A 25,511-nucleotide genomic window follows, 5' to 3' on the forward strand; every position below is an offset into this window, starting at 1 on the left:
CTTAGTTTAGTGTTTTGATGCTTGGCCACCATTAAAATAAATATATTGTCTACTCTTGAACTCCGGAGAGGAATAGAGGGATAGAATGTGGAATACAAAAGGCATGATCTTTTATTGCATATAACTTGAATTGATGTGCCTCTAGGAAAGGGATATACCTAGGTGTCATGTTTTGTTATGACATAATAAGATATCTTTAATTCTCACCAGTTGATTCAATCTATCCCTACTTAACCATGTAGTTAAACTGTCAGCATGGATATGTGATTAGATGCCGGGAGATTATGATCATAAAATAAAACATGTAAATCGGTAATTTAATAACCATCTGAAATCCATAGAAGATATGTGAAGCATGAATTGTAAGATACGTTGCACTCCTGGAATTGTCCCAATTATTGTTTACACGTTGAAGCTAAAGTTGATCGTTGCCAGTTACTTTTAATTCTTACAATCTTGTAATCATAGTTTATAAATAAAAATAATCAAATATTTGTATACACTTGCTTTAATTTGTGGGTTTAGTTTAATAAGATATAAACTAATTGTAAGTCCTTTGGGTTTGGTAATCCGGCTCTTTTAGAGCCACAATAAAACTTGTGCAACCATGTTCACTTGCGTGTGCGTTTGGGAGCAACATGTTTATGGTGCCGTTGACAGAGACTATAGAATTGCACTATATTTATTTTTTCTAAGTATAGATAATCAGTGTTCAAGTGTTGATAACTTGGTCTTAGCTTTCTTTTGTGTAAGCAATTTAGAAAGTTACACTTGATATGGACAGAGAACTTGTGGTGCCTTTTGCAGAGCCTGAACGATACTTACATTACCAAAGAAGGAAAGTTGATCTACAATACCCTGTCGCTTAGCTTGAAAGGATTGAAAAGGAAGAACCAATAGTGATGGAAGTTGGACCAGTGCATGATGTGGCAATCCCATTCAAAACCATTGTAACTTCCCACATTCTGAAACCACTCGCTGGAGGTAGATTCGAACTTAAATAGAACATGGTGCAATTGATTCACATTATTGAACAATTCACTGGTCTCCTTCATGAAGACTTGGAAGTACACATTTGAAATTTCCTAGAATCAGTGACACTTACATCCATACAGTGGAATCTTCTGATTATATGAGATAGACTCTTTTTCCGTTTTCACTATTGGGAGAATCGAATGGTGGTTATTGTAAAAACCATCAAACCCTATCACTATGTGGGATGATCTGGTGAAAATGCACAAATTACTCTAAAATGATTAGAATAGTAAGCGGTCATAAGCAATAAAAATACCCAACAAAGTGTGGCGTCGAATCCCACAAGGAGTGATTGTGATAAGAATTCAACTAGGAAATTAAGAGAATATATAGGGGTGTGGGGATTGATATTGTTGTCAAATAGGGATACAAATGCTTGCTCAATAGTTCTAACTTCTAACCATGGATAAACTGGGTAATCTTCAATGACACTAGTCTTCTTTCGATCTCAAAACATCATGTAATAAAATCTCTTTTCGGTCTCATCTATGTGAATCACAAATCGACCCATTACCTTACTAAAATCTATCTTTCAAGCAGATATGAGAACTGGAATTGAACCATAATTTCACTTTGGAGCAAACCATAAGAATCAAACATAAATTGCAAGCATCAAGCTATTTACCCGCTTCGATAATTCTCTTTTTAGCATCAATCAATGATCTAGTCTAGGATTAAGCTGGTCACACTAACCCATAAGTTAAACCCCATGCTAATAACTCAAATCCATAATTGAAATAGTACTAAAACAAAGAAAGACACAAAACCCACTAAATTAAATCAACACCAAACCCCATAATCACACCCCTAAAATTGGGGTTTTAGCCAGGCATCATAAAAAGAAAAGAAATTATACCCATGATGTTTTCAACCATTAATGTATTGATGATAAGCAATAATCTTCAACACTCACTTTAATTTCAATCCTCAATTGTCAATTATAAGAGTGTTTGTAACCTCAAAAACTTAGAGAGAGCTAAAAAGTCTATTTATTAATATGAAAATGTTAGATTACACAAGAAGATAAGTTTCTCTCTCCTTAGGGCTTTTAATACTTTCACAAAAATTAACACGAAATGTCCTTCGCATCCCATTCGGTGAAATTAGTCAAGCTTGCCTAAAATGATCGGTGGATCACCGTTTCATCCTTAAGTTAGCCCTTTCACAACTTCAGGCTTAAGGTGTTTGAATCCAAGTGGGCGAACTCGATGGATTCCGCCTTTCACAATAGACAGCTCACTAATTTTCACTTTGTTCGCCTAGTTTGGCCCTTACTTTAACTCAACACTCTGTCACTTTTGGCGATGGAATTTAGGTTTGCCTTTCCACGTCCGGCACATTGCCGATTTTTTTTTTCTCTACTGATCTGCCTTGGTAGTTTCTCAACTGTCGGCACGTCCGGCACATCCCTCAAGTAAATCAAGGAAATAATTAGTTCAACAAGAGTGTGTACAAAAATCCTCAATGTGAGTTAACACTCAAGTGCAATCACAAGACTACTAGCTAGTATATAAAATATCTCAATCATGCTGAAGAAGCTTCAAATTATGACTAGGCAATATCAATACAAGCTCAAGCTTACTCATGCTCTTTAATAATGCAAAACCATGCTTCAACAAAAGCATTTAAGTTCCCTGACATCAAAATGATTTCATGCTCTCACAATGCACACTAACAAAGGTTAGGAATCCATACAACTCTCACTCTCTGAAAGAGAAATACCTGCAAGCTTCATCCCACAAGTTTGCCCATATTTTCCAATCATAACACAACCTAGTTTAAGCAAGATCTCAAGGGTCTTTTTGGCTTGTAATGGGGCTGAAGAAATGGTGTGGTCAATTTGTATCAGTGACTTCACTTTTTCAAAGCATTGTTTTATTCATCTTCACCTCTTCTCAAGTTGTTTTCATTATTTTCACTTAGAGACTCGAACCTCAATTTGTCACTCAATTTATTGGAAACCCTTTTTATTTCATCACAACCTTTTTTTTCATTTCATTTTCAAGCTTTTTCTCATACACAATTTCTTCTCTTTGTTTTATAAGGAAGGGTTCCTTCTTTTCGCAACAAACTTCGAGGTTGAATCTCACTTTTCTTTCTTCATGTTCACTTGGATTTCTCTCCACCTTTCTTTCCACATCCCCAACTTAGGCTTTTGACCTAAGTTGACTATTCAAACCAATGCTTAGAAAATTATTTATGAGTGAGAAGTTAAGGACTTATTTGGTTCAAGAGGTTTCAACAAGGGTGACAACGAACAGTTTATGCTCTAATGGTGAATAAATGGTTGCACACCCTCACAAGGTAGTCATAAAAGGTATGAATTGGGTTCCCTCTCAAAATTTGTGCCCAAGATAATTTCTTGCATTCACCAAGGCTAGACAATTAGACTAACAAGGTATATTCTAGGAATCAACAAGCATTCTTTCAAGTAGGATATAGCCACACATGGCACTTCAAACATAATTATTTAACACAGCTTTACAAAATGAAGAAGCTTGTGTGTGATGTTCATTGCAAGGATCCCATACATACATATCTAGTCAACACAAGAGTAAAAAAGATCATTCAAAAGTTGAGCAACACTGATTTTCTCTTGCAACACCAACAAAAAACATATCTCTCATCACAAGCACCATCTAAGACATCTATATTGGACAAGATCGATCCTTGAACACCAAGAGTAAACACATATTCAATCATTTCAAAACTCCAAAATAACATGGTATAATCGGTAGAGAGAGGAAAGTGAAATCATATCAACAAGAGAGAAAGGGCTAAGAACATGAGGTGCTCATCACCCCACAAAAAAGACAAATGTAGTTTCCTCAATGCAAAAGGTGAAAAGAAAAAGATGAAGGTTGAGCAGCTCCCGGTAAGAAGTGATTCAATATAGGTCTCAATTAGCCTGATCACTGAAAGTGATAGTGCATTTACTTAAAAATTCAGTCCACGAAGGTGGACTGAGTGGGACTCATGAAACGTGTTCACCAGATAGCCCATTGGTCCAACAATCCATCAAAGTTGACAATATCTTCAATAATTAGAGCCACTCCAAGGGCGATCAAAAAAGTGGTTGGCCTATTAGGGTGGCTTAATCGCTGAAGTGTGTCTCAACACACCTAATTCTTCTTTTCTTCTTACACAAGTGACAAACATTATTCAAATAAACTAACACTTGGGTTGCCTCCCAAGAAGCGCTTGCTTTAATGTCATGACACAACGTGGACATTCTCTCAAGCATCGTTAAAGTACACCACTTCAATAACTCTCACATTAGGACCTTCCCCAAATTAGACATTCAACCTTTAGTCGTTGAACTTGATTTGATGCCTTTAACATCTTTAATTTCTATTTCTCCATTACCATACACTCTAATCATCTTGTACGGGCCAGTCCACTTTGATTTTAACTTTACGGGGAAAAACTTCAACCTAGAATTGGAAAGAAGAACTTGCTCACCTACCCAAAACTCCCGGTGAAGGATTTTGGCGTCATGCCATCATTTGAATTTTGCTATTTAGAGTGCGGAGTTCTCATATGCCTTTCAACGATATTCATCCAATTCCAGCAGTTTATCAATGTGGTACCTCGAAGCCATTTCGCAATTTAAGTTTCCCTACACACTAATTGGTAGGGAGACATGTCAATAGGGGAATTGAAAGCTGTCTGATAGGCCCTAAGAGTGTCATCAAGCTTGCTAGACCAATCAATGCAATTGATATTCACTATTTTTACCAATATGTTCTTGTTCTCTATGTTGGAGATTTCAACTTTTCCACTTGTTTGTGGGTGGTACAATATAGAAAGCTTATGATTTACCCCATATTTGAACAAAACTGCTTCAAATTAACGGTTGCAAAAATTAGAATCACCATCACTTATAATGGATTTTGGTGTACAAAACCTTGTGAAAATGTACTTCTTTAGGAATTTAGTGACACTTCTCCCTTCGTTGTTAAGTAAAACCACGACTTCTACCCATTTTGATACATAATCAACATCCACTAAGATGTATTTGTTCCCAAAAGAACAAGGAAATGGTCTCATAAAGTCAATCCCCCACACATAAAATAATTCAACCTCAAGGATTTGTGAAAAGGGTAACTCATGCCTCCTTGAAATACTCCCTTGCATTTGGCATTGCACATAAATCTTACAAAAAGCATGTGCATCCTGATACAATGTAGGCCAATAATAACTGCATTACAACACATTTGAAATGGTATTAGTTCTTTGATGATGCCCACCCATGCTTGGTAGGCCTCAAGGATCTCTCTAACCTCAGCTTTAGGAACACAACACCTAATAATGTGATCACCACACTACATAAAGAGATAGCGTTCATCCCAAACATACTTCTTGACATCAAATAGGAACTTCTTCTTTTGATAGTTGTTCAATCCTTCGAGCATCAATCCACACACAATAAAAAATATATAGTTGATATACCATGGCATTGATGTTTGGGAAATCCTGATCACTAATTCATCGAGGAAAGCATCATCGGTCTAGTTCGTTCGCCATAGCAATACTTGGCTCCGATCTTGATAGATGGTCTGCCCCCTGATTTTAATAACCTTTCCAATCCTTGACTTGAAATAAAACTCCTGAAGAAGGATTACCCATTGAGTCAATCTAGGCTTAGATTCCTTCTTTGTCATCAAATTACGAAGGGTTGCATGATCAATGTGCACTAGAACTTTTGTACCCTACAAATACACTCTAAATTTCTCAAACCAATACACCACAATGAGAAATTCTTGGTCCATCACTATGTAATTTTTTTTAGCATAATTTATTGTCTTGCTAGTGTATTAAATGAGATGAAAAAACTTGTTCTTACGCTGCCCAAGAACAGTGTCAAATATTACTTCACTTGCATCACACGTCATTTCAAATGGAAGACTCCAATCAGGTGCAATTATGATTGAGGTTGAGACAACTTTTTTTTGAAGCGGACAAATGCTTTCTTACAACACACATCAAAATCAAATACACTCTCCTTTTCAAGAAACTGACAGAAAGGAACAACCACCTTAGAGAAATTCTTTATGGATCGCCAATAGAATTTGGCATGGCCTAGGAAACTCCTTACACCTTTCACCAAAATTGGGGTAGGCAACTTTGCAATAACATCTATTTTGGGTTGTTGAACCTCAATCTCTTATCCAGATATTGTATGCCCAAGGACTATCCCTTCCTTTACAATAATATGACACTTTTCCCAATTGAGGACCAAATTTGTTTCAAACCATCATTACAATACATTCTTCAAATGGTTCAAGAATTCTTTAAATGAGTCTCCAACAGCAGAGAAATCATCCATGAAACCATCCATAGACTTTTCCTCCATATTGGCAAATATAGACAACATGCACCTTTGGAAAGTGGCAGGTGCACTACACAACCCAAAAGGCATCCGCTTGAAGGTAAATGTCCCATACGGATAAGTATATATGGTTTTTTCTTGATCCTCTGGTGCTATAGAGATTTTATTGTAGCCCAAATAACAATTTAAGAAACAATAACAACCTTTTCCCACAAGACAATCAAGCATTTGGTCAATGAAGTGCATAGGGAAATGGTCTTTCTCGGTCCATGAATTTAATTTCTCGTAATCCATATAAACTCTACACCCAGTTACTGGCCTCGTTGCTACAAGCTCATTTTTTGCATTTGGAACTACTGTCATGCCTATCTTTTTGGGGACACATTGAACCTCACTTAACTATTTGTTGTCTGCAATAGGAAAGATCACACCTGCATCTAGCCACTTTATGATTTCTTTCTTCATCACTTCTTGCATCGGAGTATTTAACCTTCATTGGTGATCTATGCTTGGCTTACAAACCTCAGTCAAATGAATTTTATGAGTACAAACACCCAGAGAGATTCTCACTATATCTGTAATATACAAAACCAAAGCTCTAATGTGCTTTTTAAAAACGTTGATCAATACATTCACTTTCCATTCGTCTAAGTTTTTTTCAATTATTATCGGTAATATATTATCATCTCCTGAGAAAATATACCAAAGACGTGGAGGGAGCACTTTTAACTCCACTTTTTGAGGTTCAATTACGGATGGCTTGGCTGGTGGCCCTTCTAGATTAAGAAAATTAATGTATAATTTCTTTGTATTGGATGTGAAAGATATCACACCTACAAAGGAAAAACTACCTCATCATTGTCACATATCTCTTGTTCATTAGAATTAAACAAGACAACAACCAATGATTCTTTACTATAAGCTGCTTCACCAATACTTGCCACGAATTCATTAATTTGGTCCAAATGTGAGACCACATGAATGTTTCTTGGATACTTCATGGACTTGCAAATATAGAAATTAACTTCTTACTCATTTAGCCAGGACATCATCCCTCCCCCTTCAACATTGACCAAAGCCTTCCCGGTAGTGAAGAATGGCCTACCAAGTAGATTGGAACTTCCACGTCAATCTCAAAATCCAAAACCACAAAATTGACGGAAAATAAAAATTTGTCCACTTTCACAAGGACATCATACACCACCCCTACCGGACCTTTGATTGACTGATCCGCCATTAGTAGCCTAATATTAGTGGACATTGGTTCCTCAAGCCTGAGTTGATCGAACACCTTCAATGGAATTAGGTATATGATCTCCCCAAGATCACATAAAACTATGGAAAATTTGGTTTTTTCAGTAGTACATGTTATGGTGAAGGCCCCCAAATTATCCTTCTTCACGATTGCATTGTTAGTCATAATGACACTACAAGTTTGAGGGAGCTCAATAATTTCACATTCTATTAACCACTTCTTTATGATCAACTTCTTCATAAATTTTGCATAATCGGGCATCTCATGCAACACATCCACTAAAGGGATATTTACCAACAAATATTTGACTACCCCCAAGAATTTTCTAAATTTTGCATTATCGTCTTTTTTTCTCAATCTTTGAGGAAAAGGAGGAGTTACTTTGATTGGAATTTAAACAGTTGGAGCTATCACATCACCATCTCTATCATTTTCTTTTTGATCATTTTCAATATTATCCACTTTTGGGTCAACCCATTTCTTGGGTGGTGCATGATCGGCAACGACCTTTTTGTCACCAAATTTTTCATCCAATGACTCATTGCACAGAACCTTACCACTCTGAGTTAATATAGCCGACAATTAGGTGTCACTCTCTGTATCAACAACCACATGATTAGCCAATACTTCTTTTTAACTTGAACACACAATAATGGAAAGATGGCTCATTTTCTATTCAAGTAGCTTAATTTATGATGACTTAGAAGTGACTGTATTTGTCAATGATGAAAAATCCCTCCTCATCTCATGCAACATCATATCAGATCCTTCCACCTTATCAAGAATATTGGCTAGCAACTCCTCGGTCCAAGCGTTCTCCGGATTGGTGTGTTGTCTTTTTGTTTTACTTAGGTCATGAAGTGCTTCATATTTTTCCTTCTTATATTCACTCCCTTCCCAATACTCATCTATATAATACAAGTCAACATCTTTCTAACTACCATAACTACTTCCGTTCCAACCTTCGTTATCGTTTAATCTTGGATAACTTACACGAAAACCTCACATTCGGCCGCTGCTTGATTTAGTATCTACATTTTGTTCCCAAATCTAGCATTCACATGATTCACATCTCGACTCATATCAACCGCATTAATCGATATAGTAGCATCTCCCATGACATGTTTTGATAACATTTCAAGTTTAACTATCATCTTAGCTATGTTCTTATCATGTTCTTGATTATTCTCTTATTGTTCTTTGGTTAAACCAATTTGATAAGGAGACATTTGATCGTCAATAGTATGCCAAGCTCACTTAATCTTTGTCATGTCATTAAGTAGCCCTGAAAACATGCCAAATTGTTGTCGTACTATTTCCCCTTCAATAAGTTGGTCAGCCAACACTTTGCTCACAATGTCAAGGCGTGTAGAAAAATATTCCAGCAATAACCTATCCAAAATACCATGATTTGGACATCAAGCGGCTACTGACAAACCTCGCTTAGAAGATCAGTGATCGTTCGAATTCAAGGGTGAGCCAGTTCTTCCAGGCTGCCATGAGTTCTCTTTTTACTCAGTCCCTCTTATTCAGACTTAGATTAGTACTCTACGTGATTAACTTTTTTAGCTTTCGGGGTTGTTCCCCTTTTTGTTTAGACTTATGGTTCCTTGTTAGAGTTTTGGTACATTGACTTTCATGTTCTAGGCATTATTTTCCGCAAATGTTTTGATAGTCATTTTGTTAAACTTTAGGAGTTTATAGGAACTCCAGTTTATTTCTGCATTTAAAACTGCTTCTGTATCTTTAAATTTGTAGTATTTTGATTTAGTTGCTTAGTTGGGGTGTTGTAATGGTTCTCCCACCGGAGGGTTAGTGTGGGTGCCACTCACGACGGTCTGGGTCGTGACAAAGTTGGTATCAGAGCCCTAGGTTCGTTGATCTCGGTGTACCAAAATGAGTCTAGTAAAATCTTTGAGAGGCTATAGGACATTAGGAAATCTCTTTGTTTTCTCTTGTCTCCTTTCGTGCTATAACTTGATTCCAATTGGTATCTAGTGATCCAAATTGGTATCTGATCTCCTTCACTCTTTTTTCCACAAATGGTTAACACTCGCTTCAACGGTGTCAGGCCCGTAGCTCTTGTCAATGAGCTCGTTAAGGAGTCCGTAGCAAGATGTTGCGATCGAGGCAGAGGTAGCGAAAGATCAAGGGGTAGAAGTCGAGGAAGGGTAGCACCCGCCATGGGTGGAGCTCCGATTGAGAATTCTCTAAGAAATAAGGATCCTCCCGCGCATCATGAAGAGATAGAGGAGAATGTAGAGGTTTAGAATGAGGAGGATGTTGGACAAGAGGAAGTGGTACATGCTGAGACTACAGGTATTCCTCCCTTAGACTCAGTGTTAGCACAATAAATTATGTCTTTCCTGAAAGGACTGGTTCATCCTAGAGTTCTTCCCTCAGCTCAAGCAACTCAAACTCCCGCTAAACCCCTATTGTTGTTACTATGTCCAAAGTGGGTGGAACTGTAGGTACTGATGCCTTCTTCTATCCTTTGTTGGGTCATGTGATGACTGGTAATGGGCATGAAATGTTCACTAAGTTTCTGAAACTGAAGCAGCCCGTGTTTCATGGTTCTAAGAGTGAGGACGCCTATGAGTTCATCTTGGATTGTTATGAGAGGTTGCATAAGTTGGGTATTGTCCATCAGCATAGAGTAGTGTTTGTGACTTTCCAGCTTCAGAGTGAGGCTAAGCAGTGGTGGAGAGCTTATGTGGAATGTAGATCGTCAGCTTTACTCCCACTCACTTGGACACAGTTTCATGCTCTATTTTTGGAAAAGTATGTTTCCTGGACTTTGAGAGATCGCAAGAAGGATGAGTTGATTGCTTTGGAGCAGGGTGGTATGACTATAGCTGCTTATGAGCCTAAGTTCCATGGTTTGTCTAGATATTCTACCCAATTGGTGACTACTGAGGATGAGAGACCTCGCTTAGTAGATCAGTGATCATGGTTCGAATTCAAGGGTGAGCCGGTTGTTCCAGGCTGCCATGAGTTCTCCTTTCGTCTGTGTCCACATTTCAGACTTAGACTTTCTAGTTAGTGGATTTTTTCATTAGTTTGTGGTTGTGACCCTTCTTGTTTAGACTTGTTGAACTCTAGATGTTTTGGTACATTAACTGTTAAGTTCTTGCTGTATTTTTCCGCATTGTTAGTTGTTAGATCTTTTGGAAGTTTATGGGAACTTCAATCTTAGCTATAATTTCTATTTTCGTATCCTTAAATGCTTCAGTTTTTGGTTTAGTTGCTTGGTTTGGGTTGTAGTAGTGGTTCTCCCACCGGAGGGTTAGTGTGGGTGTCAATCACGACGGTCTGGGTCGTCACAACATTCCTCCTAGCAAGATGACCCCGGACAACTCTTCGTGGAGGCATGATCTGAAAGACACATGCAAGCACGAGTTCGAATAAACTTTTTAGAGATCAAACTCTAACGCAGGAAATGAGTGTGAAAGAAGTGAGATAATTTCCTAAGTGTTGCAGCCTTCTAATTATAGATATGGCGCGCTTCATATTGATCACTAGGAATCTACAGACACGGCTTCATAGATTCCCAAGGACTCTTGAACTCTGTGCTCTGATACAAAGTTTGTGACTCCCCGAGCCTACACCCTGAGCGGGATCGGCACTCGAGAATAATTTCTAGCCCAAAGCAAACCCTTGGCCTAGCTAGACTCTCAACGGAAGACTTTAAGCATTATTACAAGGATCAAATGCATTTATAAAACAATTGTCTCAAATTAAACTCAGAATGTTTTAGGATAAAACATTCAACTTGGCCAAAGTGGCAACTTAAGTCTTAACATAAGAAGTAACAATGTAAAGACAACTGAACTACTAATTGTCTATGAAGCCTCTAAAACAAGGAGGGATATCGGGACAATACCCCCGATTGTCCTAATAACTAAAGTACTAAAGCAATATGATAAAAATGGGTCATACAGATAGCAAGGAGGCTCACCAACTAACTTTGAGTGCTCAACTGGATCAACGAGGTGCCAGATGCTGATCCTGGTTACCTGTGTGTGCATCATAAAATGAAGCAGGCCAAATGACATCAGTACATTGAATGTACGAGTATTAGAACGGAATACTAAACAAGACATAAGCTTGAAAGGAATATGAAAAGAACACTTACCTTGGCTTTACTCAACTCATGAATAACTCAACTCAAATGCAAAGTAAAACAACAATAATGGTGCAGTTATAAAAGGCATTTAAAACAGGAGGTAGCAACTCAATTTGTTAAAGAAATGCAATAACAACTCAGTTTACATATAAAGTAATATAATATTGTGGGAGTTTCTCTAACCGACAACCATCACTATGAGCCTAAGTCGTGAGACATCATCTCGCCCACGTTGCCAAAATTGTCCTATTCTTTGCAGTCATATAGAATGCCTCAACTAAGTGGATCCACTAGTCTATGCTAAAATGCACTAAGGATTCATCTAAAAAGTATGATCCTTTCTACCCATTATGGCTACATTGTTTATGAAGACTTGGGTTATTATGAACTCGCGTCCTCATATCGTTGCTCAATACTACTCCCAAAATATACTCAGCTCATATGTTTTTAAAAACAAAACTCTTTTTGTGATTTGAGATAATTACTCAAAAGCCAGCTCAAAGGCTCTCTTGGAAATCGGTGTTTCCTTTCTTTATCAAATGTGGAAACATTTTTAACTCTTGGGAATACTTACTTCCCGTATAATCTTTGAAGAAATGAAATTTACTCTTACTTTTTACTCAACTCAAAGCGTAAGTCTTAAAACAAAGTTAAAACGTTTGTAAAAGACTTTTGAAAAACTCTATGAACTTCTCTTGACTTAACTCTTAACCTTTTGAGTTGACTCTTAACTTTCCTTGAATTGATTTATGGATTCAAGGTTCATGATCTCATGTTTATGGATGATTTCATGATATTTAGACGTACCTTAGAGTATAGAAATCGACTAGAAAACATAGGTACGTTGCTAAGGAACTAGTAGGGAAAGAAGGAGGGGAAATGGGAGAATTGGCATCCCTAGTGCTCTGAGAGGCGTGAGGCGCCAGCCCTGAAATTTTAGAGCCTGGGTTGGGGTGCTATGGCTGACTCGGCGCCCTAGAGCCCAAAGTTCAGAGCCCCAGTTGAGGAGCTCTGGCTGGGGCGGCGCCCCAGGCCCCTGCCCAGGTGGGTTTCAACTTAGAATCAACTATACCATCAATATATGTAATATTTTACTCGAAAACACACCTAAAATCGTGAATCAAACTCTAGAAACTTCAACAACAAGAACCCATAAGATTTCAAACGAATTATCATCAAGAACTTATAAGATTTGCTTTCAAAACAATGCAACTTCACTGAATTGAATCATGATTGGCACGTGGGTGAACTAACCCAACGCTATGTGATCTCACATACCTCATAGGATTGAATCCTTGGCGAAATCCACAACCAAACTCGCACGATCTTGACAAATCTTGAACTTTCTTCTCCTTTCTCCTCTTTTCTCTTTTCTCCAAGCCCTGGCGTGAATTTACATTTGTCTAAACGGATCTAATTCTGATTAGACCCCAATTAAACTCTAAAAAATGAAATAAAATAATTGGGTAACGAAAAGACCAAACTACCCTTCCAAAATCCAGATTAGACTTTCCTTATTTGAATAGCCCAACTTCAAATGGGAATATCTCACTCATACAAACTTGGAATTGCTCAAAATTGGCGGCGTTGGAAATATAATTCCAAGATATTTCCTACGGTATCTGGAAGCACACCTAACTCATCCTGAGCTAGGAGTAATGGTCATTTGAAGTTGACCCAAAACTTAAACTTAACATAACTAAACCAATTTTTCCAGATTCTTCATTCTTTCCTAAAATAACTCTTTCCAATTCTAACTCTTTCTAGTTCTTTCAAATAGCGAGATGTTACACAATTACTACCCCTATGCCATTTTAGAGGAGGAAGAGTAGGAGTGAAGTTGGAGTCGAACTCAGATAACACAACCCTTTTACCTTTGGCCATTGCATGTAAAGTCAAACATGTCAAAAAAGAGATCGCGTGAAGGTTAGTTGAAAGTAGTCCACAAAAAGCACAGTTAGAACAATGTCCTGAGGTTTGCCGAATTGAAAGGCAATTTTTCTAATAGGTTAGGAGAACTCAGACGACCTCGCCAAAGTTGACAGGACCAAACAAAATTTGACTCAGGCATAAAGGGTGATATTATCTCACACTCAATGATACACCAAGTTAGTTTCGGTGAACTAAGACAAGCCCACCGAATATGAAAGTACAAAATAGATAATGGTCAGGTTGAAAGGGCGATGTCAGTTCCAACTCAGCGATCCACCGAGATAGTTTGGTGAGCTAAGACAAGCCCTCCAAATGTGAAATTACCCAGGTTACAAATTTAAAAATAAAAGGCAATTGGGTCTTACCCAGCTATTCACCTTATTACCAAGCTAAGACAAGCTTGCCAAACATGTAATTTCAGCCTGACATCAATTTTTCAAAATTTCACAGCAAAATGTAACACTTCCCAACACCCAAAGCAATTTAACAAGCTAACCATATGCGAATTTACCCCTACGTACTCATATTTTCCCCAAATTCTAAAAAAACATTAACACATTGAAAAAAATTCCTAAGAAATACGTCACCTTATCAATTATTTGGAAAATACAAGCAAAATAGACAACACTGGGCAACTCAGAATTCACCCAAACAACTCTCTCACAAAATCCATCCTATTTAACATTCAAATTTCAACTTTTAACCTTTGCATTAAATTTAGGTAATTTATGGCACAAAATCAACTATGCTAGTTAATGGGAACTGTCATGACCCAAGCCTACACCCTGGACGTGGCCGGCACTCGAGAACCATTGTTGGTGCCCAAGCGAACCCTTATCCTAGCTTACTATAAGCGGAAGACTAACTTAAGCATAATAGAATAAAATTCATGAAAAACTTAAATACAAGTTTTAACTCAAAAGAAAACTCTGAATAATATAATATATTCAACCTGCTCCAAAATGGGCAACTTAAGTCTTTAAAACATTTAACAAAATAAATTAACAGTCTTCTGAAACTCTACTATCTCTCTATGAAACCTCTAACTGACAAAGACGAACGTCGGGACAAGACCCACTGAAAGTAGAAGTGGAACCCTCCGGAAGCAAGGAGGCTCACCATAGCTAACTCGAACTCAATGTGGTATCAACGAAGCTCCTGTTAATAACCCTGAATACTTGTATCTGCATCATGAAAGGATGCAGGCCAAAAGTCTCAATACGTGGAATGTACGAGCATGTAAGGGGAATTCTAAAACATAAACATAAGCTTGAACTTGATAAAGAGGAAATATACTTACCTCTTTCCAAACTTACTCAATTCAAGAAATACTCAAGGATACTCAAAACTACTCAAACTTACTCAACTCAAAAGTACTCAAGGATAAAGTACTCAACTTAGAGATTAGATACTCAACTCAAAGATATGATACTCGAATCTGGGTACTTAACTCTGGACACTCAACTCTGGATACCCAACTCAATATAAAGCAACAATTCACATGAAATATATGGAAATCTTATAAAACAGTAGAAATCAACTCAGTGTATTGAAGAATACAATAAAAACTCAATTTATATATAATAAAATATAATATAACTCTGTGGGAGTTTCTCTAAATAACAACCATCACTATGAGCCTAAGTGATGATACAACGTCCTGCCTACGCTGCCAGAAATTTCCTATACTTTGTCCTCATATAGAACGCCTTAACTAAGTGGATCCACTAGTACATGCTAAAAAGAACTAAGGAATCATCTAAAAAGTATGATCCTTTCTACCCATGATGGCTACATGGTTTATGGACACGTGAGTTATCTAAACTCAAACTTCGTCCCTATATCGGTGCTCAATACTACTCCCAAAATACTCAGCTCATATGTTTAAAAACATGACTTTTTCTTTGATTTGAGATAATTAGTCAAAAATCTTTCTCTTAAAAGAGATGGTACTCAAACTTCTCAAAACTCTTTTGGAAAATTCAGTTTCCTCTCATTTTAAATGTGAAAACATTTACTCTTGGGATTACTTAGTTCCCATATATCATTTTAAAGAAAATGAACTTTTCTCAACTCAAAGCTTAAGTCTTAAAAAAAAGTAAAAACGTAAAAAGACTTCTTAAACTAAGGTTCATGCCGAATTATGGATGTGAACGACTCAATTCACGGTTTTCAATAACCATACATAGAACTCAATACTCGGAACTCAACAACTCAGAACTCAAGAACTTCAACAAGCTAACATGTCATGTACTAAGAGTTATGGTCGTTTGAAGTTGACCCAAAACTTAAGAAAAACGTAGGAATGACTTGAATGAACTCTTTTTAGTTCTTCTTGGAACTCAAAGTTCTACATCTAGTGACCTTAATACTTAAGAAATTTCAATTCCTTGGTAAAATCTCACTCGCTATGAAACACGGTTTGAGTCTTAGTTCAGAAAAATTTTCTGGGGTGTTACAATATCTCCCCCTTCGGATCATTCATCCTCGAATGATGACTGGACTGAGTATGGAATGGGTTACTCTTACTAAGGTCTGAGTTTAATAGTATGCTCTTACTATATTCAAGCTTAACCCAAATCCTTAGGTTCGGATTCTATACATCTCTATAGGGAATCTTATCCCAAGACTACTACTCTTTACCATCACATTCAAGCTTAGTACTCTAAAAACTCCATGGAATCCTACTAACTAACTCCTTTGGAACCATTAAGGGCTCTCATTTAACCATTTCTCATAGTAAAACCTAATCCTCCTCTTTTATAACCTTAGATGGAATTATCAGACCATCATCATCATCATAATAAGATCATTAACCTTCTCTTTTTAACATAACTCCACTACTAAAAGGAGCTTTAAAAAGATATCCCCCAAAATCTTTGGAACTCATTACTATCTTTCTCACAAACACTTGACTTGATTTCTCATTTTGTCATCTCCCCCTTAGGTCTAAAGCTGACATTCGAAAGCTATGGACCTATTCCATCAGCTCTAAAATGGTCTACTTCTTCTTTTACTCTAACACTCGGGAGAAGGTTATTTCATGACTACCAAACTCTCAATAGGTAGGTATTAAGACCTCTTTCTATGGTGTTTTTCTTAACCTCTTTTGATTATGCACCCTCTCAGTACACCTCTTAATGCTTGTTGTTACTCTTACTTGTACCACTCATATTTATTGCAGCTAATCACCTTAATTACTCACCTACTCTATGTCAAGTCTTCTAGATCAAATCTTAAGACTAACATCATCACCCTCATGTTTTCATTCTTTTGATCATGACACTCATCTCAAATTCAAGCTTAATGTTTATTACTAAACCCGAATATCGATATGATTACTCGCTTACCATACTATACCTCATTACTTGATCAGTTCTATAGCCTTATGACCATCCTGACCCTCTCAAACAAATCATAAGCCTAGCATAGGTCTATCACTTTATAAATACTCTGCTCTCTTATTCAACACAAGAATTTAGTCTCCTCTGATACGATGGCACATCGACATCAACTCTATTCTGGTTAACAAATATATACTCTATCTCATCTTGACTAGCAACTCTTACACTACCTCCTATCATGAGATCTTCACAACTCATCACTTCTTAGTCTACCCATAAGGCAAAACTCCTCATCAAAAACTTATTGGGTGCATGATTGTAATAACATACCCTGCCTCATCACTATCTCCCTTTCCATATATCTCTATACCTCTGCATGATTTTCTCTTAACGTAAGGTCACTCTTTACTACTACTCTTCATGATCTCGTAACTCATGTTACCTTTTCGGGCAAAAATACTACCCAAGCTCTAACATACTTCTTAAAAAGGATCTCAGCAGAAACAAGGCTTAAGGAAAATAGTACAGCTCGCTTTTAGCTCAAACATACAATTCATATGAATATGGGTACATTCCTCTGAAACTGAACACTGAACTTACTCTTGGGCTTCTCTCAATCCCCTCTGGAGTCGAATTACTTCCTCAAGGCTCTAGCTAAGAACAACTCATCCATAAGGATCTTTAAGCTTTACTTTTCAACCACCTCTAGTATGATGGGTAGTCGTAGGGATAGGAGAACACACGAGTTAGAATAAGTCTCTATGACATAACTCTATTGCATGATTAAGAGTATGAAAGAAGGGAAACTTTTCTTAAATGTCTATAGTCACTCGTTTATAGAAGTGGGGCCCTCACAATCATAAACAAGACCCTACTGACACAGCTTCATAGACAACCTAGGACACTTGAACCCTATGCTCTGATACCAAGTTTATCACGACCCGAGCCTACACCTTGGATGTGTCTGGCACTAGAGAACTATTGCTAGTCCCCAAGCGAACCCTCATCCTGGCTGACTATAAGCGGAAGGCTAACTTAAGCATACAAAGCTTAAAATAGAATAAAATTCATGAAAAACATAAATACAAGCTTTAACTCAGAAGAAAACTCTGAATAATATAATATATTCAACTCGCTCCAATATGGGCAATTTAAGTCTTTAAAACATTTAACAAAATAAATGAACAAACTTTTGAAACTCTACAGTCTATCTATGAAGCCTCTAACTGACAAAGATGGAAGTCGGGACAAGACCCACAACGTCCTAACAACTAATATTACTGAAAGTAAAAGTGGAACCCTCCAGAAGCAAGGAGGCTCACCATAGCTAACTCGAACTCCATGTGGTATCAACGAAGCTCCTGTTGATGACCTTGAATACCTGTATCTGCATCATGAAAGGATGCAGGCCAAATGGCTCATTACGTGCAATGTACGAGCATGTAAAGGGAATTTTAAAACATAAACATAAGCTTGAACTTGATAAAAAAACATACTTACCTCTTTTCAAACTTACTCAACTCAAGGAATACTCAAGGTTAATCAAAACTACTCAAACTTACTCAACTCAGAAGTACTCAAGGATAAGATACTCAACTCAGAGATTAGATACTCAACTCAAAGATATGATACTCGACTCTGGTTACTCAACTTTCGACACTCAACTCTGGATAGTCAACTCAATATAAAGCAACAATACACATGCAATATATGGAAAGCTTTAAAAAAAATAGTAGAAATCAACTCAGTGTATTGAAGAATACAATAACAACTTAATTTATATATAATAAAATATAATATAACTCTGTGGGAGTTTCTGTAACCGACAACCATCACTATGAGCCTAAGTGATGATACATCATCTTGCCCACACTACCAGAACTATCCTATACTTTGCCGTCATATAGAACTCCTTAACTAAGTGTATCCACTAGTCTATGCTAAAAAGCACTAAGGACTCATCTAAAAAGTATGATCCCTTCTTCCCATGATGGCTACATGGTTTATGGTGACGTGAGTTATCTGAACTCAAACTCGTCCCTATATCGGTGCTCAATCCTACTCCCAAAATACTCAGCTCATATGTTTAAAACATAGCTTTTTCTTTGATTTGAGATAATTACTCAAAAATCTTTCTCTTAAAAGAGATGGTACTCAAACTGCTCAAAACTCTTTCAGAAATCTCAGTTTCCTCTCATCTTAAATGTGAAAACATTTACTCTTGGGAATACTTAGTTCCCATTTATCATTTTGAAAAAATGAACTTTACTCTTACTCTTTACTCAACTCAAAGCTTAAGTTTTAAAACAAAGTTAAAGTTCTTGTAAAAAGACTTCTTAAAATAAGGTTCATGCCTAATTATGGGTGAACGACTCAATTCAAGGTTTTCAATAACCATACGTAGAGCTCAATACTCGGAGCTCAAGAACTTTAATGATATAACTTATTTCAAGAATGCTCAACTCAGAGGGTTCATGCGGAATTATGGGCATGAACAACTCAACTCATGGACTTCATGATACTACTCATCTCTAGAATGTTCAACTCATAAGGTTCATGCGGAATTATGGGCATGAACAACTCAACTCATGGACTCCATGGGTAATATGTAATAGTTCCATGATTAGGAATAAAATCTCAAAATGGATTAGGAACTCAATACTCAAGACTTAGAACTTGAAGATACTACTTCCCTCAAAGATGCTTAAATTTTGAAGTTCATGAGGAATTATGGGCATGACCGACTTGACTCGAGGGTCTACATACCAATATGGAACTCGTGTATACGACTCTTCTCATTCCCATACTTACTTCCTCAAAACTCTATTTAAAACTCAAGTGTTGGCTTTGAAAAACTTCTCAAGATTTATAACTCAAAATAGGGTTCATGCTGAATTATAGACATGAACAAATCAACTCAAGGATCTCAATAAAAATATAGAAACTCAATAATTATGAATATAATTTTTAAAAGAAACATGAACTAAAGAACTCAAATCAACTTATCTCAAGAATACTCAAATCTAGGGGTAGAATCCTAGATTTCTCTTTTACTGATTTGAAAGTATATGTAGTGCGTGAGGACGAACTAGTCCAACACTATGATAGTCTTACATACCTGGAAGAACAAGGTTCTTGAAGAATCTTGAAGAACAACTTGATTAATAGTCTCGAAACCCTAGCTTGAAGATAAACGATCAAGAAAACCTTTCTTGAGATTCTTGAAATTAGTTTCCTGAAATCTCTATGGCCAAGAATTATGATTTTCATTAGTGAAGATGAAAATCTGATTGTTTTGAGCCTTTTATTAGTCAACAAATTCGATTAGGGTTTTCTTGGAAGTAAAAAAAACAAAAACAACCCTTTTTAATGTTTTCCCGTCGGCTAATTCGTAACAGCACTGTATAGATTACTAAAATAGTCATAACCTTTTACTCAGAAATTGGATTTACGTGAAATTGATGGCATTGGAAAGTAGACTCAGATACCTTTAATTGGATAGGTTATGGCGCATGTAACTCTTTATATTCTAGGAGATATGGTCGTTTGAATTTGACCCAAGTGGAATCTTACATCAAAATTCGAAACTTAATCGATAAGGAAACTTCAAGAATGCTTATCAAGAACTCTAATCTTTCAACTTCAAGAATGAAATTTCGCTGAAAATAACATGATTGGCTTGTGGGTGAACAAAACCAACACTATGGAAGCTTACATACCTCTTAGGGATCTAACCCATGGCGAAAATCCGCAAATAAACTCAAGAATGTCGATGAACGCCTTGATCCTTTCCTCTTTTCTCCTCTTTTCTCTTCTTTTCTCTTCTTGAACTATCCACTAAAACCCTAGGCGTACATTAGGATTATAAAACTGAACCTAATCAAATTAGAACCCTAAAATATTACTAAAAATGAATTAAATCTGACTGGATAAGGAAAAGACCAAAATACCCCTTACTATTTTCGGGTAACTTTCCTTAACTGGACAGCCTAACTTCAAAAGGGCATATCTCACTCATACGAATTCAAAACTTAGCAAACTCGGTGGAGTTGGAAAGATAATTCAACAACCTTTCATTAGCTATCTTGTAGCACACCTAACATATCATGTACTAAGATTGATGGTCGTTTGAAGTTGACCCAAAACTTAAGAAAAACTTAGGAATGACTCGAATGAACTCTCTTTAGTTCTTCTTGGAACTCAAGGTGCTACATCTAGTGACCTTAATACTTAAGAAATTTTAATTCCTTGGTAAAATATCACTCACTACGAAGAATGATTTGAGTCTTAGTTCGAAATTTTTTCTGGGGTGTTACAGGAACTATGCAATCGACTAAAATTAATCGACCCATATGAATCACACAACAAAATATTAACAATAACAACTAACCCAATCAATATGCAACAAAATTTAAGAAAAAATACTAAAAATAACTTTGAGAACCAACTTCAGACAAGTACAGATCAACAATAAAGAGGGAGGAAGGGTTTGGGTCAAGAATCACAAACACTCAAGCACTCCACCCAAGTAAATCAAAGCAAAAAGTGTACAAATTATTATTTAGGCTAAGATTTAAGAGATTAGGAAGTGAAAAGTACCAAAAAGATCAAAGGATGGTCTTTTTAAAGAGAAGAGATTCTTGGCCTTTTTCTGCCAAGCACATTCGCCGGTTTGAAACTAACGCTGCCAAACATCTTCAATGAATTTCCAAAGGAGCTTAAGCTCGCTGATGATTCCTTTAAAAATACCAAAACTGATGTTCTACTCGGCTGACCCGATATAGTTTGCCTAATGTCATTTGGTTAATCGCCTAATCGGTCCCTTTATTCCCAAGTTGACAGTGTCATTTTTCAATCATTTTTAGGCAAAGAAGGAGAACATTAAGACTTCTGCCCCACCAAATTCTCAAGTAGTCATCCACAGCTACCTCCCTATGGACCCTAGTCCTTGTACGGTCCATAGGTTGACTCACGAGAACTACATAAGTATCCAAATTTCAGAGTTTCTTTTCCAACTCCACTTGCCAAATATTGAGGTGTTACAATTTGGGTCTAAGTTCATGTGAAAAAATAATTTATAATGGTTATAACATTCAAATTAGTAACCTATAAAAGGTGAATGAATAACTTGTTGGGCATATATACGTAATATGTGGTCAAGTATTCTATGTTGTGTCACATTAATCTACATCTATAATTACCTTTCAATTCATTTTTTATATTTTTCGATATTTTCGACAGTTAGAGCTATCATATAGTGACCCCAAGTCATTTATGACTTGCTGGAAGTGATAGTTTGATCACCTTGTTATTCATTTGTATTTTGTGCAAGTTTCCCTATTTTTGAGCTTCTAACTTTGAATGGTTGATTTCGATCAAAAAATTTCGCAGACAACCTAAGAATAGAACTCGGACAGTTTTGTTAGCTCCGGAATGTTGGTTATGGTCTAGAAGAACCTTTGGTGCAGATCCTGAGTCTTCCGAGCTCATCTCGAGACCCCTTATAGAATTAGAATTAAAATGGAGTTTGAGTGTGGGATATAATTTTCATCGAGAAGACCGCACTTGGAAGTTTTGACATCTTCAATGAGTGCCGAATATTGAATTTTGTAGGATAGTGTATTTCATTTGTATGCAGGGGATTCCAAATTAATCTTCAGCACCCTATTGGGGATTTTTAGCATTGTTGCATCAGCTGATGTTGCACAATAACTTGGCGACTATGATGGCCAAGTATTGTACCCCCTCCGTGCTCACGAAGGATTCATCATGACAGTGATGAGGAAGTTCACCTGCACCAAATGTTGTTGCATCAGCTAGAACATCAACTGTTCACATATCCAAACGAGGTTTGAACCCTGTGTGTGCAAATGAGATATGCTACCCCACCAAATTCGGCATTTCAAACTCAAAGGCGATGTCAAAACTTCCATTTGAGGTAATCTCGATTTAAAATGGGTCCCACACCCTACATCTATTTTGAGTCATTATCCACAACAGGGCTTAGGATGAGCTTAGAAGCCTCGAATCTGCACCAAGGGTCCTATTAAACTAAACTCAACGTTTCAGAGTTGACGAAAAAATCAGAATTACTATCTGAGGCCGTCTTCCAGATATTTTGACCAAAGTCAACCGTTCAAGTTTTGAAAGCTTAAAAACACATAAACATGCACAAAATCTAAACGAACGAACGACTGAGTGAGTGAACTGTCAGTCTAAACAAATCATAAAAAGCTTAGGGTCGCTATAGGAACACTACAAATGAAGAAACAAAGGCCATAATACAAAAATGACTTAAGGGTCATTGCAATTATACCATAGATGAGAATATAATTATATTTTTTTCACATATTGCATAACATACCACTATAAATTAATAAAGTAAAGCAAATTTGGTTAGAGCTACACAATGGTCTCTTTTTTACCTTCTCTTTCTTTTTAGCACACTCTTGTTTATCTATTTTGAATCTAAAAAAGAAGCATAGCAATGTTTACATGAATGACTTCATCTAGTGAGTCCAATCTCTTGATGTACTATTAGAGAATATGATTAAACTCAAATTCTAAACCTGTTGGTTGGATCAAAATACCAGGTCATTATGCCCAAATTAACAAAGAAACTTTGAACGATGATAACAAAGATAAATTATAAAAATACTCATAATATATAAAATTGGTTTGGTCAATTGACCTACATATGAGTTATTTGGGAGAATAATCTTCCCTAGAAAAAAACTTTTTTCTGCAAGAAAGAATTACCTAAATATGGAAAAAAAATCTTCTTCTTCAATAGACTTATCATAGAACTCTTAATATATATTTTCTTCTTGGCATATATTTACCTTCGTACTTTAAGAATATATATAATAGATTTGTTTAACCCAATTTAATTATGTTTTAATTATTAATATGAAAAATAGTATTGGGACAAAAGTAGGACTATAAGTTTTACATTAAACAAAATCTTTAGTCCTAGAAATCGAAAAGAGTCAGAATTCAGTACTTTTCTTAAATAATGAAAGACAAATAATATTCTTCGACATTCAAGTGCTCTAGGGTAAGAGCTCAAAATCCCAAAGGTAAAAAAAGGATTTCACGGGAGAACTTATTGTAACATCTCCCAAGTTCACATGTGCACTTAATGCATCACTTCCCAAGTTGACCTGTTGATGCCCAAACAAATCTCCATTTTCTCTTTTTCTCTTTTTTTCAGGCCACAAAAAATATACAAAATTATAAGAATCAACCAGACAGTTATGATAATGAATATGAAAACAACAATAATAGTTTACCTATGTTTGAAGGGATGTCACGTTCAGATAAATAATTAACTCCACTACGATCTTTTATGTAAACACCATTGCAAGATTTACATGTTCCTACCACATAGTGTTTGATCAATTTGTTACCGTGCTTACGTGTTTTACATATATATGAAACACTTAGATATATATTTTGTAAAATTAAAAATTGTATGAAATAATTGGAGAAAATAATGAAAAGACATTATTTAAAGAAAATAAATATGAAAATTGCTAGTTTGCTAGTAATTTATGTACATGTAAGTTAATATTTTAAAAACATAATAGAAGTCCTAGAATATCCAAAAATATTAAGAAATAGATGGTTTTGTTATGCTTTAAATAACAAGAACAATGATAAGAAAATTTTACTTTATATTCCTATTTAAAAAATTATATTTTAATGGTAAGTAAATTCAATTAATCTTTTAATATATTTATTTATAACTTAGTTTAAAGTGAGTAATGTTGTTAAGTCATGTTCTCTACGCTAATTTCAATGTTTATTAATTTTTTATCAAAATCACAATGCCTATTTTATGTCTATTAATCAAGGGTAGAGGTTTGAGTTTTTTCATTACCTTACATATATTTTATACTGAGGTGACATCATCATATTTTTCTAAGTCATGTGTGGTTTAGATGCGAAACAAGAATATTTATTTGTGTTTTCATATAGACGAAAGTTATCTTGAAAGACCTATCATTTTTAGATGTATGTAAACCCTAACTAAAACAAGGGCACAATCGGAGGATAAAATTTAGAATTATTAGATAATATTTAAAAATTATATATTTATTAATACTTTGTGAAATGAAAAATTGTATGAAAGAATAGAGATCTTCTCAAAAGAAAGATGAAAACTAATCACTTGCTAGTACTTAATCAAAGTGCTAGAATTTCCAAAAAATAATATAAATATTGACCTATCAAATCTTTCAAAAACCTAACTCTAAAACATCATTTTGAGATGTGATAAAAATATGGGAAAGTCCCCTATTTCATCTCCTCGATTATGAATAAAATCATTAACATAAAATAAAGATGATTGCTAGCTTTCTAGTAATTTATATATGTTAGTAAAAGTTCTACAGTACCCTAACATTTAAAAATCTTAGTAAAAGCTCTACAATACCCCACAAAATAAAGAAAAAAAATTGTTTTTTCATTAGTTTCATGTTTTAA

This window comes from Solanum tuberosum, unplaced genomic scaffold (assembly GCF_000226075.1).
Source record: "Solanum tuberosum cultivar DM 1-3 516 R44 unplaced genomic scaffold, SolTub_3.0 scf00049, whole genome shotgun sequence".
NCBI lineage: Eukaryota > Viridiplantae > Streptophyta > Magnoliopsida > Solanales > Solanaceae > Solanum > Solanum tuberosum.